Raw genomic sequence first — 6000 nt, 5'->3', positions numbered from 1 at the left:
TTTTTTTCGTAAAAAAACGACATAGTATAGTAAGGCTTTTTTGTAAAAAAAAGGACATAGTATAGTAAGGCTTTTTTGTAAAAAAACGACATAGTATAGTAAGGCTTTTTGTAAAAAAAAAACGACATAGTATAGTAAGGCTTTTTTTGTTAAAAAAAACGACATAGTATAGCAAGGCTTTTTTGTAAAAAAAACGACATAGTATAGTAAGGCTTTTTTTTGTTAAAAAAAAACGACATAGTATAGTAAGGCTTTTTTCGTAAAAAAACGACATAGTATAGTAAGGCTTTTTTGTAAAAAAAAGGACATAGTATAGTAAGGCTTTTTTGTAAAAAAACGACATAGTATAGTAAGGCTTTTTTTGTAAAAAAAAAAAAAACGACACAGTATAGTAAGGCTTTTTTTTCGTAAAAAACGACATAGTATAGTAAGGCTTTTTTAATTTAAAAAATGACAGTATATAGTAAGGCTTTTTTATTTTAAAAAATGACATAGTATAGTAAGGTTTTTTTCTTTAAAAAAACGACATAGTATAGTAAGGCTTTGTTTCGTAAAAAACGACATAGTATAGTAAGGCTTTTTTTGTAAAAAAAACGACATAGTATAGTAAGGCTTTTTTTTCGTAAAAAACGACATAGTATAGTAAGGCTTTTTTGTAAAAAAACGACATAGTATAGTAAGGCTTTTTGTAAAAAAAAAAACAACATAGTATAGTAAGGCTTTTTTTGTTTAAAAAAACGACATAGTATAGCAAGGCTTTTTTGTAAAAAAAAACGACATAGTATAGTAAGGCTTTTTTGTAAAAAAACGACATAGTATAGTAAGGCTTTTTTTGTAGTAATAAAAACGACATAGTATAGTAAGGCTTTTTTGTAAAAAAAAAACGACATAGTATAGTAAGGCTTTTTTGTAAAAAAAACGACATAGTATAGTAAGGCTTTTTTTTGGTCAAAAAAAACGACATAGTATAGTAAGGCTTTTTTGTAAAAAAACAACATAGTATAGTAAGGCTTTTTTTTCGTAAAAAAATGACATAGTATAGTAAGGCTTTTTTGTAAAAAAAGACGACATAGTATAGTAAGGCTTTTTTTTCGTAAGAAAACGACATAGTATAGTAAGGCTTTTTTAATTTAAAAAATGACAGTATATAGTAAGGCTTTTTTATTTAAAAAAATGACATAGTATAGTAAGGCTTTTTTCTGAAAAAAAACGACATAGTATAGTAAGGCTTTGTTTCGTAAAAAACGACATAGTATAGTAAGGCTTTTTTTCGTAAAAAACGACATAGTATAGTAAGGCTTTTTTAATTAAAAAAAAACGACATAGTAAAGTAAGACTTTGTTTCGTAAAAAACAACATTGTATAGTAAGGCTTTTTTTGTAAAAAAACGACATAGTATAGTAAGGCTTTTTTCGTAAAAAACGACATAGTATAGTAAGGCTTTTTTATTTTAAAAAAAATGACAGTATATAGTAAGGCTTTTTTATTAAAAAAAATGACATAGTATAGTAAGGCTTCTTCCTTAAAAAAACGACATAGTATAGTAAGGCCTTTTTGTAAAAAAAACGACAGTATAGTAAGTCTTTTTTTGTAAAAAAAAAAAAAACGACATAGTATAGTAAGGCTTTTTTTGTAAAAAAAAAAAAAAACGAAATAGTATAGTAAGGCTTTTTTTCGTAAAGAACGACATAGTATAGTAAGGCTTTTTTAATTTAAAAAAACGACATATTAAAGTAAGGCTTTGTTTCGTAAAAAACAACATTGTATAGTAAGGCTTTTTTTTGTAAAAAAAAACGACATAGTATAGTAAGGCTTTTTTTCGTAAAAAAACGACATAGTATAGTAAGGTTTTTTTTCGTAAAAAACGACATAGTATATTAAGGCTTTTTTATTTTAAAAAAATGACATAGTATATAGTAAGGCTTTTTTATTAAAAAAATGACATAGTATAGTAAGGCTTTTTTCTTTAAAAAAAACGACATAGTATAGTAAGGCTTTGTTTTGTAAAAAACGACATAGTATAGTAAGGCTTTTTTTGTAAAAAAAAAAAAGACATAGTATAGTAAGGCTTTTTTTGTAAAAAAAAAAACGACATAGTATAGTAAGGCTTTTTTGTAAACAAAACGACAGTATAGTAAGGCTTTTTTTTTGTAAAAAAAAAAAAACGACATAGTATAGTAAGGCTTTTTTTTCGTAAAAAACGACATAGTATATTAAGGCTTTTTTGTAAAAAAAACGACATAGTATAGTAAGGCTTTTTGTAAAAAAAAAAACGACATAGTATAGTAAGGCTTTTTTTGTTAAAAAAAAAACAACATAGTATAGCAAGGCTTTTTTGTAAAAAAAACGACATAGTATAGTAAGGCTTTTTTTTGTAAAAAAAAAACGACATAGTATAGTAAGGCTTTTTTTCGTAAAAAAACGACATAGTATAGTAAGGCTTTTTTGTAAAAAAAAGGACATAGTATAGTAAGGCTTTTTTGTAAAAAAACGACATAGTATAGTAAGGCTTTTTGTAAAAAAAAAACGACATAGTATAGTAAGGCTTTTTTTGTTAAAAAAAACGACATAGTATAGCAAGGCTTTTTTGTAAAAAAAACGACATAGTATAGTAAGGCTTTTTTTTGTTAAAAAAAACGACATAGTATAGTAAGGCTTTTTTTCGTAAAAAAACGACATAGTATAGTAAGGCTTTTTTGTAAAAAAAAAGGACATAGTATAGTAAGGCTTTTTTTCGTAAAAAAACGACATAGTATAGTAAGGCTTTTTTTGTAAAAAAAAAAAACGACACAGTATAGTAAGGCTTTTTTTTCGTAAAAAACGACATAGTATAGTAAGGCTTTTTTAATTTAAAAAATGACAGTATATAGTAAGGCTTTTTTATTTTAAAAAATGACATAGTATAGTAAGGTTTTTTTCTTTAAAAAAACGACATAGTATAGTAAGGCTTTGTTTCGTAAAAAACGACATAGTATAGTAAGGCTTTTTTTGTAAAAAAAACGACATAGTATAGTAAGGCTTTTTTTTCGTAAAAAACGACATAGTATAGTAAGGCTTTTTTGTAAAAAAACGACATAGTATAGTAAGGCTTTTTGTAAAAAAAAAAACAACATAGTATAGTAAGGCTTTTTTTGTTTAAAAAAACGACATAGTATAGCAAGGCTTTTTTGTAAAAAAAAAACGACATAGTATAGTAAGGCTTTTTTGTAAAAAAACGACATAGTATAGTAAGGCTTTTTTTGTAGTAATAAAAACGACATAGTATAGTAAGGCTTTTTTGTAAAAAAAACACGACATAGTATAGTAAGGCTTTTTTGTAAAAAAAACGACATAGTATAGTAAGGCTTTTTTTTGGTCAAAAAAAACGACATAGTATAGTAAGGCTTTTTTGTAAAAAAACAACATAGTATAGTAAGGCTTTTTTTTCGTAAAAAAATGACATAGTATAGTAAGGCTTTTTTGTAAAAAAAGACGACATAGTATAGTAAGGCTTTTTTTTCGTAAGAAAACGACATAGTATAGTAAGGCTTTTTTAATTTAAAAAATGACAGTATATAGTAAGGCTTTTTTATTTAAAAAAATGACATAGTATAGTAAGGCTTTTTTCTTAAAAAAAACGACATAGTATAGTAAGGCTTTGTTTCGTAAAAAACGACATAGTATAGTAAGGCTTTTTTTCGTAAAAAACGACATAGTATAGTAAGGCTTTTTTAATTAAAAAAAACGACATAGTAAAGTAAGACTTTGTTTCGTAAAAAACAACATTGTATAGTAAGGCTTTTTTTGTAAAAAAACGACATAGTATAGTAAGGCTTTTTTCGTAAAAAACGACATAGTATAGTAAGGCTTTTTTATTTTAAAAAAAATGACAGTATATAGTAAGGCTTTTTTATTAAAAAAAATGACATAGTATAGTAAGGCTTCTTCCTTAAAAAAACGACATAGTATAGTAAGGCCTTTTTGTAAAAAAAACGACATAGTATAGTAAGTCTTTTTTTATAAAAAAAAAAAACGACATAGTATAGTAAGGCTTTTTTTTCGTAAAAAACGACATGGTATAGTAAGCCTTTTTTGTAAAAAAAAAACGACATAGTATAGTAAGGCTTTTTTTGTAAAAAAAAAAAAAAACGAAATAGTATAGTAAGGCTTTTTTTCGTAAAGAACGACATAGTATAGTAAGGCTTTTTTAATTTAAAAAAACGACATATTAAAGTAAGGCTTTGTTTCGTAAAAAACAACATTGTATAGTAAGGCTTTTTTTGTAAAAAAAAACGACATAGTATAGTAAGGCTTTTTTTCGTAAAAAAAGACATAGTATATTAAGGCTTTTTTATTTTAAAAAAATGACATAGTATATAGTAAGGCTTTTTTATTAAAAAAATGACATAGTATAGTAAGGCTTTTTTCTTTTAAAAAAAACGACATAGTATAGTAAGGCTTTGTTTTGTAAAAAACGACATAGTATAGTAAGGCTTTTATTGTAAAAAAAAAAAAGACATAGTATAGTAAGGCTTTTTTTGTAAAAAAAAACGACAGTATAGTAAGGCTTTTTTTTCGTAAAAAACGACATAGTATAGTAAGGCTTTTTTAATTTAAAAAATGACAGTATATAGTAAGGCTTTTTTATTAAAAAAATGACATAGTATAGTAAGGCTTTTTTCTTAAAAAAAACGACATAGTATAGTAAGGCTTTTTTTGTAAAAAAAAAAAACGACATAGTATAGTAAGGCTTTTTTTCGTAAAGAACGACATAGTATAGTAAGGCTTTTTTATTATAAAATGACATAGTATAGTAAGGCTTTTTTCTTAAAAAAACGACATAGTATAGTAAGGCTTTTTTCTTTAAAAAAACGACATAGTAAAGGAAGGCTTTGTTTCGTAAAAAAACGACATAGTATAGTAAGGCTTTTTTTCGTAAAAAACGACATAGTATAGTAAGGCTTTTTTATTTTAAAAAAATGACATAGTATATAGTAAGGCTTTTTTTGTAAAAAAAAAAAACGACATAGTATAGTAAGGCTTTTTTAATTTAAAAAAACGACATAGTAAAGTAAGGCTTTGTTTGGTAAAAAACGACATAGTATAGTAAGGCTTTTCTTGTAAAAAAAAAAACGACATAGTATAGTAAGGCTTTTTTTGTAAAAAAAACGACATAGTATAGTAAGTTTTTTTTTCGTAAAAAACGACATAGTAAAGTAAGGCTTTGTTTGGTAAAAAACGACATAGTATAGTAAGGCTTTTTATTGAAAAAAATGACCATGTATACTAAGGCTTTTTTGTTAAAAAATGACCATGTATACTAAGGCTTTTATTGAAAAAAATGTCCATGTATAGTAAGGCTTTTAAAAAAAATGACCATGTATAGTGAGGCATTTCTCTTGAAAAAAATGACCATGTATAGTAAGGCTTTTTTCTTTAAAAAAACAACAACCATGTATAGTAATAATTTTGTATTGAAAAAAATCGACCATGTATAGTACCTATGTCGTTTTTTCAATAACAACAAAAAGACTTATGTTCCTATGTCATTTTTTCAACAAAAAAAAAGACATGTTCCTATGTCGTTTTTAAAATAGAAAACGACATAGGTACATACGTCTTTTTTTTTTAAATAGAATGACTTATCCCCAAAAAACGACAGATACCTAAGACTCATGTTCCTATGTCGGTAGGTACCCATGTTGTTTTCTATTTTAAAAAAAGACTTATGTTCCTATGTCGTTTTTTACGGGGGAAAAAGCCTTACTATACTATGTCGTTCTTTAATTTAAAAAAGCCTTACTATACTATGTCGGTTTTTAATTTAAAAAAGCCTAACTATACTATGTCGTTTTTTTACGAGAAAAAAAAAAGCCTTACTACATAAGTAAGTAAGGCTTGTAGTAGTGGCATCTACCACTTAACCACTCTGCTATAGTTTCACATGTTAACCCTAAGCCAATCCCAGCACGAGGACACAGCCAACCAATCATATTTATGATAAAGGACTAATTTAGGGCT

The sequence above is a fragment of the Stigmatopora argus genome, chromosome 2 (assembly GCF_051989625.1).
Source record: "Stigmatopora argus isolate UIUO_Sarg chromosome 2, RoL_Sarg_1.0, whole genome shotgun sequence".
Lineage (NCBI taxonomy): Eukaryota > Metazoa > Chordata > Actinopteri > Syngnathiformes > Syngnathidae > Stigmatopora > Stigmatopora argus.
This window is presented reverse-complemented; position numbering follows the sequence as displayed.